Below are 9,739 nucleotides of genomic sequence, written 5' to 3' on the forward strand. Positions count from 1 at the left end.
GATGACACAGCATTTTGAAAATTTATTTTAGGCTGGGCGGTGGTGGCACATGCCTTTCTTTGATCCCAGCACTCGAGAGGCAGAAGCAGGCAGATCTCTGTTAACTCAGGGCCAGCCTGGTCTACAGAGTGAGTTCCAGGACAGCTAGGGATACACAGAGAAACCCTGTCTCGAAAAACAAAGCAACTTATTATTGTGTGTATGTGTGTGTGAGTCCATGAAATGTGTGTGTATGCACATGCATCTAGATACCACAGGACAATTGTGTGGAATCGGTGCTTTGCTTTCATCTTTATATAGGTTTCCTAGAACAAACGCAGGTCACCAGGCTTTGAGGGGCATGGCCTTTACTCACTAGTCATCTTCCTGGTCCCTGACATCCTATGTTTGCTATCAGCTGGGTCATGAACCTGTTGGACTCAGTTTCCCTTATTGGTTGTTTTGTTTGTTTGTTTTTTTGTTTTCAAGACAGGGTTTTGGAGACTATCCTGGAACTCACTCAGTAGACCAGGCTGGCCTTGAACTCACACAGATCCGCCTGCCTCTGCCTCTCGAGTGCTGGGATTATTAAAGGCGTGCGCCATCACTGCCTGGCCTAGTTTGCAACAAGGCCTCTTAGTCCTTCCCAACCAGTTCCACCAACTCGAGACCTAAGTATACAAATATATGAGCCTACAGGAACCATTCTACTCAAACTACTAAACAGCCCATCTGCCATTCTGACATGTTTACAAGAATAAGGAAGAGGCTAGTTGGGGTCAGAAGTATCAAGTCGGTATGGTGACAGCTATCACCCGGTTATGCCTTTGCTCTGAACCCCACCAGGGAGAGAGGTATTCTGCTCACTGGCCCTCCTCGTTGGCTTATTCATCTGATAAGATTAAAACCTTCAGAGCTACAGTTGAGGTAGGGTGAGAAAAATGTCCCCCGAAACTACAAAACACAGCCCAAAACATGGCATGGTAAAGCTCAGGCAAGAGGCTTGGAGGCTGATGTTTCCAATAGTTCCATGACCCTATGACGCCCTTTGGGGCCTGGTGACCTCTTAAAGTGGCTATCATGCCGTGACAGGTCATGGCCACCAACTGTGTTAGCGAAAGGCCTTCCCAGCATCTACAAGCCACTCCTGTCCCAATAAGCATCTCTACCAACTCTGTTTGCACCAGCAGGGGCCAGCAGTACAGGCACACAGTAGTGCCCCATCTAATAAAGATGAGAGGCCAGTCCTATAGGACCTCTCCTACACTGGCCATCTTGGGTTTCTTTTCAGGTTTAAGTAGCACGGCCAGCAAGACACGGCTGACCAGCAGGGCTGTCCATCCTCAGGGATTTCTCAAATACACGATGAGCCAGACACGAAGAAAGCCCCCCACGTATTCTGGAGCATGATTATTACCATAGCACTCAGATGGCTGAGGCAGGAGGATTTGGGGCTCAAGGCTAGCCTGGAGTACATTGTGAGACATTATCGGCATAGAAGAAGAGGAAGAAGAAGAAGAAGAAGAAGAAGAAGAAGAAGAAGAAGAAGAAGAAGAAGAAGAAGAGGAAGAGGAAGAGGAAGAGGAAGAGGAAGAGGAAGAGGAAGAGGAAACAGTAAGGAGGAAAGAGATGGGGTGGAGAGAGGGAGAGAAAAAGAGAATAAAGCAACCCTCAGAAGGACATAGAGAGATGCAGACAAGGTAGGGAAGAGAAATCTAGGCAGAGGAAACCATAGAAACCAGAGGAAGGGCATGGGTGGGCAGAGCTCCGTAGTAGACCTATTACTGGTTAGATTGAGGGCAACTCTGGGTTCCGTCCTCTGCACGCCAGTGAAGAAGAGCAAAAGGAACTAGAGAATGAAGGCCTTGTCGTCCTAAGAAAAATGCCACAGAGAGTGAAGCCACTTCAAATAATGAGGGCCAGATATTTAGAGTAAGTAGGGCAAGTGTGGGAAGGGTTAGATACTTCATCTCTTGAAAGAAAAAAAAAAAACAACTAAACCACCAACAGCTGTTTCTAGCTCTGCCCCTCACTGGCTGTGACCTCGAGTGACCGGCCCCTCTCATCCTAGCGGGGTGCCATGGAGGAGGACTGGATGATATAGTCTATGTAGAAATCATCAAGTAGGCTCTGCCTCAGACTGCACACCTGACGTCTGCAGTTATGACGTGAAGGCCCTTTCTCAGGGCTCTCGCTGTGAGACCACGCAGGAGCCACTCTGCTGCCTGTGGACTTCCTTCCCGCCCTCCCTCCCTCCCTCAGGAAACCTTTCAGGCTTCCTGAATTCTCCCAGGCCTGGTCTTAATTTCTCTGCTTGTTAAGTCACTCTCTAAATCTGCCAAGAGCTGTTGTCTTTCTTCTCTGCTGCTGACTAGGATCCTGCAAGGGTCCCTCAGGCCTCTCTACAGTTGGTCTTCTAGGTCCCTCCGTGGATAGTGAGCCCGTCAGTGCACATGTATGTACGTGTGACTACGTCACGTGTGCACACACGCGTACGTGTGAACGGGTATCATTCCTCAAATGCAATCCACCTGTTTTATTTCCTAGGAGAAATGGCTTCTCAATGTCCTGGAACTCAACGTGTAGTCTGTAGCCTGACTAGCAAGTCTTCCGGTCTCTGGCTTTTCCATCATGGGGTTGTGAGCACGCAACGCCATGCCCATGGATTCTGGGGATTGAACTCAGGTCCTCAGGCTCGCAGGGCTTGGCATTTCAATGATTAGTCTCATTGGCAGTGCTTTCCCAGCTCACGAGGACACAAGGTTCCCCCAGACGCCTTCTTTATACCTCTCCTCACACAACCAGTATCCCATCTTGTCCCAGAGCCCAGCCAGCCCTGCGCCCACCTCATAATCCGGGTTGTTGGTACGAGGCAGGAAGTTTCTGGCAGTTGACCAACCTTGGAGGAAAAAAAAATTAGCCCTTACCCAACTTTACCATGGCTCTCCCATTTAAAAAGCACCAGGACTTACCGCTCACTGTCTGAGGGCTGCATGTCAATTAACCAACCCATGGAAGGGAAGGAAGTCCCTCTGGTCCCCTGACTATAGGCACAAATTCACTTTCCCAGGAATAAGCAAAGTCACCTGTGGGTACCTGCAATACCAGATTTCCTAAGTAACACAAAACTTAGTCCTCTGTAACGTGTGCAATGAGGACTCCTTACAGCTCCACCATACCTTCTTTCCTTCACAGCTGTTTTGCCTCCAAGGCATCTGGTAACAACATCTCCCCAAATTAATGTTCTACTCTTTCCAAAGAACCGCACTTGCTTTTCAGGGACCGCCACGTGAGAAACTCCAGTCCCTCCATTTATGTAATAGGTAATTACCAACACAACTGACTCTTGGCAAGGACACAAGTCAGCTGGCGACTGCTGGCGTTCCAGGCACACCAGTATCAATAGTTAACATTTAACGAGTGTTTACCATACATCCGCCAGGAAGCCCTGCTCTAAGCCTTCCTGTGTATTAACTCATTCACCTCTCGAGAAAAACAGGCATGCGGTCAGGGATTATCAATGAAGCAAACAGGAACATTGAAAGCTAATGATCATACAGGCACAGAGAAGCCCAGGTAATAGCTAGAAACCACCCCCCTCCGTGCTTCTGCAAGCAAGCTCCAGTAAGTTCATGGGAGAACACACACACACACACACACACACACACACACACACACACACACACACACACACACACACCGTGCTAGTAACAGCAGAATCATTAGGGTTCACTGAGACAAAGGAGGATTTGGCAGGAGTGAGGGGGAAACAGAAGAGGGTATAGAGAACGAAGGATCAAAGTAGCACAGTTGCACAAACCATATCCAGATGAAACCTATTACTATGAATAATTAATTCATGCTAATAATAGTTTAAGTAACGTAACAGGTCTTTTCCTGTGGAAAAGGGGGCTTCTCAGTACAGCTACGCAGCCCAGATCCTTCATAGACCAGGGCCTTAGTTCGCTTTACAAAGGGGATTTGCTGTATCACAGAATCCACTGGATTGAGCCAGCTGGAGGTCAGTTCCGAGTTCTAGCTATTCATACTCTTCCTGACAGCTGTTTACAAGGGCTGGCAATCCGTACATGACCGATGAGTGTCCGAGAGGCTGGGCTGGACGTTAGCAATGAGTCTATGAGTGCATGTTTTCATGCCGCAATGACTCAGGCGCTTTACTGTGCAATTCCCTGTGGGACGAGTGTTTTCAGGATCGCAGATGTAAACGCCCCTCACCGTGCCTGCATAACCAGAGCCTGAGCTGCGGATGCAGGGTAGAGAAAAGGTTTTGTTTAGGGGTAGGGTAGGGTAGGGGGTGGGGTTAGCCCCCCCCCCCCCCATCTGTAGATGTGTCTCTTTGTTTAGTCGCTAGGAGAAACATGCTCCCTGCCTGGCTGAGGATGCTTAGCAAGTGGCACATGACTTGGAAGTCACAAGCTGGTGAGAGCAATAAAGAAGAAAAGACTAGGTCTGGGACAGTGGGACATGGGGTGAGGACTTGGGCGGTTCGCTCCCATTCCTAAACACACCAAGTCCCCAAGAGGCCCAGACTTTTGGATGGTGGGTCAGGTGAGGACTTGAGAGAGGGACCCTGCACAGAGGACAGGCAGCTCCCTGAAAGGTCACAGAAACCAGATACCCTGCCCTGGGATCCCAGCCTGGTGTACTTTCTGTTGTCTCAGCTAGAGAGGCCATCAGAGTCCAGGGCCCTCCACTTGGTTTTCTTAGCAAAGGGGATTTGCTCAAAGGTTAGGAAGGCCCTCAAGTTGAAGGAGACTGGGAAACAGATCCAAGGAAAGGGTGAAGCAGCACCCATCTCCAAATCCCCCCACAGCCCAGATGAAAAACATCCGGAAGCCAATTTGTATAACAGAAGAAGGTGAAAAAGAAACAGGTTGTTGGTATAGTGGTATGGCCCTTATCCAGGCTCGCTGGAGGCAAGAGGATCACAGGTTGAAAGCCAGCCTGGGCTACAGAGCCAGAAACTATCTCACAAACAAAGATAATAGGGGGCTGAAGTACATGTCGCTTACTTAGTAAAGCGCTTGCCTAGTGTTATGTTTCAAACCCAGGACGGGGAAAAAAACTGAGGTTATTTAATGTAATGAGGCCTATTTAATGTATCAAAGTGGACCTGGCCGCCAGGTTCTCCAGCATCCTTCAGTTCCTACCTGTTACAGGGTATGGCTGGCACACCCCACCCTCTACCCTGAACTCCCAGCCCAGGGGCTGGGCTGCCCTTACCCCGAAAGGCTCTTCCCTATATAATCCAAACATTTTGGTTACCTGCCCCTTTTTGTACCTTTGGCCTCCTGGCTGCTGTGCCTGGTTCCCTCTCTCCCTCCCCGACCCCCCCCATGGCCACCTCAGTCTGGTCATGTCCACTCTGGACTCTCCCAGATGTCTCTGCCTCTCGATATGCTCTCTCCAACGTCTACAATAAACTTTCTCCTCCACCACACCTAGGAACAGTCGTGGTGTTAGGAGCCGGTGCGTATGTAAGGAGCCATTGGAAGCTGTGGGCATGCGCAATGGGTAACTTTGTAACTTTCCTTTTCTTGCTATTTCTTTTGTTACTCAGGCCTGGGTTTGATCACCAGTACCATGTAAAGCAGGCATGGCAACCAGTGCCTATGATCCCAGCACCCAGGAGCTGGGGGTGGCAACACACTCTTCGTGTACAAGGTGCTGGGTTCAATCCTCAGTGTCAAGTTAAGAGAGAGGGGGGAGGGGGCGGGGAGGCATGCATGGGAAAAGAAGACGGAACTCTCTCTTGAAATAATCAACATGAGAAGGGAGCCAGGCATTGGTGGCGCTTGCCTTTGATCCCAGCACTCGGGAGGCAGAGGCAGGCGGATCTCTGTGAGTTCAAGGCCAGCCTGGTCTCCAGAGCGAGTGCCAGGACAGCCTACAAAACTACACAGAGAAACCCTGTCTCGAAAAACCAAAACAAAAAACCCAGGAGAAGGGAACACAGTTTACTCCCAGCTCTTTGACCTGTAGCAGGGTGACCTCATGGGGACATGCTCACTTCACAACAGCCTTGATGCTTCCTGAGGTACTGAGACAGGGGATGCAAACAGATAGCATCTGGTTGGCTCTGGGGGCACTAGTTACCCAGACTCAGTTTCAATGACACCTGTCTCTAAGAGGAAGGACGACAAGGATGTTGACCCCATCTCCCAAGAAGTACCATCAAGAAGGGGGCGGGCCAACAGTGGTCCTTAAGTGGTTAGTAGTCTCTAAATGAGTGGTTCTCAACCTTCCGATCCCCAACCATGAAACCATGTCATTGTTTCCACGAAACTGTAATCCTGCTACTGTTATGAACTGTAACGTAAATATCTGATATGTCTCACACACACACACACACACACACACACACACACACACACACACACACACACGAAATCCACAGGTTGAGAACCACTGCTCTATATTGTGAGGGCAGTTACAGGCAATCGCCAACAGGGAGTGGATAGACAATTCAGGTGCTCGGAGTTCACCCTCTGTGTCTGGGTCACACATGCACCTGGGACATCACCTCACTTTGCTCTTCGAATCCACCCACCCACCCTCTCGAGAAGCTGCAGGGACTCTATGGGAGGCAACAGCCAGAAGTCCTTTCTTCACCAGGCCGTCTGCCAGACTTGTATGGAAGGCTGACTGTGCACAAGTCTGGGATGTGGAACTCCCATGAAGAACTCATGTCCCCATGCCCTCCCTAGCCTCTAGCACAGTGGTTCTCAACCTGTGTGTGGGTCACGATCCCTTTGGGGGTTGGATGACCGTTTCCCCAAGGTCACCTAAGACCGCAGGAAAATGCAGAGATTTGCATTGTCATGCAAAGTTACAGTTATCAAGGAGCAACAAAAATAATTTTTTTACAGTTGGGGGTCACCACAACATGAGGGACTGTGGTCAAGGGTCACAGCATGAGGAAGGTGGAGATCCACTGATCCACACTAATAGCTGTGACATAACATGTCATTGATTGCAATGGATAATTCTTGGGGACCCAGGGTTCATTGGGGAGCACGAAAAGCAAATTGTCAGGGCCGTCGTAGATCTTGATGGAAATAAGATTCTGCTATTTGCACTGAGTGAGGTTCCAGACCACAGAGATGGATGTACGAGTGTCTATTTGCTCAGCAAGTGTCCAGAGAAACCGGCATCACCAACTCCATAAGGCCTCTTCCCTGTGACTCTTCTAGGTGGGGGAACACATATGCTCCAACACTAACTCAAAGCCCTACACCAGGATGGCCATGACTTGGCTTTGCCATCCCACTCCACAAACAGCTTCTGTGGTTCTTTTCTCTCTACCCTTAGCTCTGGTTGACTCCGGTAGTTCTTACTGTCCCGGGCTGATCAACACAGATGGATGAAGCTTTGATGGCTTTGAAAATAGAGGCAAAAGGCAGAGCTGCAGTGAACATGAGGTCTGAAAGCAAATGCTGGTGTTCTCATCAGCCAGATAGCTGACTGCCCACTCTGGAACACAGGCTTTCAGATTCCATGGGCCAAGCAGAGCTGCTCCTTAGAAATCCCGTTTGTCTGTGCTCTCCCTTGTGGGGGGACAGGGTTGGGGAGTCTAATCCAGCAGACTTTCTGAATCACTGAACTGCTTCACTGTGTGAGGTGGCTAGCCATTGGAAACACAGGCTCCACTCTGCCCTTGGCCACCCAATACTGACCAACGGGACAGAGAGGAGGTCTGTTTGGGCCAGACGCCACCACCGCATAGAGTCAGCATGGCCAGCAGACGCTGGAGCTAGCACTGGCTGAAGGAGTGCAATTACGTGCCTCCCACACAAATCAGATCCAGGAAACGGAGGTCTGGAACCACAAACTAAATGCCCAGCAAGGCTGACCCGCCTTTCTGTTTCTTCCCTTCTCTCCTTCTCAGTTTTTCTGCAGCAAAGCCAGCAATTAGGAATTCGACAGCGCAGATTCCTGTGGCTCAAAGGGACGTCTTGAGGTTGCAGATATGGACCGATCCTTCACAGGAAGACAAGCCCATCATCCTAGGGTTCTTGCAGGAGAGGCCTCACCCTTGGTAGAGGAGTCTCAAGAGGTTGCCGGCCTCCTCCGTCATCGTTGCAACAGCCTGTACTTTTTAAAAATCGTGGTACTTGCTGCATTTGAGCCTCTTCTTTTATTCAAATATCTCTCTCCTACTCATGTCTGTGGATCTTCGAGACCTACGTCCATTATCTTTTTTTCTGTCTTTTCCTGGCTGGGCCAGAGGCCCGGTCTAGAGGACTGGTTGGTAAGTGCAGGTGGGTGGACGGATAGGTGAACACATCAGAGGTCAGTGTGTAGATAAGAGGGATGGATGGACTTACAGATGAATGTGCACATGGGTGAACGGGTAGACAATGAGTATATGGGGGGTAAGCGCACAGAGAGGCGAGTCAAGCAACAGATAGCTTAGTGGGTAGGTACGCGGATGAGTAGAAGGGTGGAGAACGGGTTTGCGGATGGATAGATGCACGGGTTCTTGCGTGGGCGCAGAAATAAGATGGGTAGGCTCACGAATTGATGGGAGTGTGGAGGAAAACGGGCAACGGACAGAAGGGGAAATAAGTAAATTGAGTGAGTGGTGTTCAGACGGATGGGTCGAACGGAAGAATTGAGAGGTGGGGAGGCTGATGTGTGGATGGAGAGGCGGACAGATGGACGGATGGACACACGAGAAGAGATGCGTGGATGGTAGTGTACAAAGAGACAGAAATGGATTGCAATTAAAGGTTGCCAAACATGCTCACTGTAGAATCATGGGACGCTTGATCTCAACACCACTCCCGCCATGGCCCCCAGTATCCAGGATGCCGAAACAAGACTGCTTTGTCTACAGTCACATGGGAAAGTGTCCGCAGTAACAGCTAGGGCTTTGGGCTGCTTCAGTCTAATGGGATAAATGACAGCCCATCCCCACAGTCAATACACAAGCTCGACAGTTTGTACACAGAGGGGATGCTGCCCACAGGTCTGCTAAGTGCTCTTAAAATACCTGTGGAGTCCACAGAAAGAGAGAGGCGCAAGGAAGGAGGCCTTCTGTTTTCTCTAGCGATGGCCCACCACTTCCCACCAAGAATGCCAGGAATGTCAGTTCTTTTTGCTTCTGCCCCGGACTGCACACCTCACCAAGAGGTTGCGGGATATTTGGAGTTTTTTTTGGATTCTGGAGTTTAGATCTGCTCTCTGCAGAATATACAAAATATTTGAACTTGGTTTGAAAAGGGACCAGCAGTCAGTCAGTCCTGTCAGCCTTCAGCTGGTCCAGCAGCCAAACACTTTCTGTGTTTGGGGATATGATATGGTTCATCAAACAACCCAAGGAAGCCACTGGCGAGTGTTCTCATGATCCCCTGTGTACATTTGGGGAAACTGAGGTACAAAAGGTCATCCAGAGCAGAGTAAGGAGTAAGTACAAAAAGAAAAAGCCTTTGGAGTACTATAGCGTGGAGACTAAGGGTACCACCTCCCCAGGTGGCTTCAAGGGCTCAGGAACGGTATGTTTCCCGTTTCCTCCATAGACAAGAAGAAATACACACGGCAATGAGGCGGCTGCCCAGAAAGAAGCTGTGGAGGGAAATCTTCCCTGGCACAGAGACGAAGTGTGGGCGGCCTGGACCCACACCACAGTCTCCACTACCTCATCCTCACCCTTAAGAATTAGAGGGGTCACACGGATCCCCCATGTGACATCCCTTGGCCTAGAGCAGTAGGTTAGACAGGAGCAGAAGAAGGGGGT

General features: G+C 49.9%; 1 long non-coding RNA gene across 1 annotated transcript; it reads left to right on the forward strand.

The window, feature by feature from the left end:
• The first annotated feature begins 4,221 nt into the window (after nt 1–4,221).
• LOC113837468 lies at nt 4,222–8,122 on the forward strand. The gene is made up of 2 exons (XR_003488050.2): nt 4,222–4,419; nt 7,889–8,122. It is a non-coding gene; the product is annotated as an uncharacterized LOC113837468 (long non-coding RNA).
• The last annotated feature ends 1,617 nt before the right edge of the window (nt 8,123–9,739 follow it).

The sequence above is a fragment of the Cricetulus griseus genome, chromosome 10 (genome assembly GCF_003668045.3).
Source record: "Cricetulus griseus strain 17A/GY chromosome 10, alternate assembly CriGri-PICRH-1.0, whole genome shotgun sequence".
NCBI lineage: Eukaryota > Metazoa > Chordata > Mammalia > Rodentia > Cricetidae > Cricetulus > Cricetulus griseus.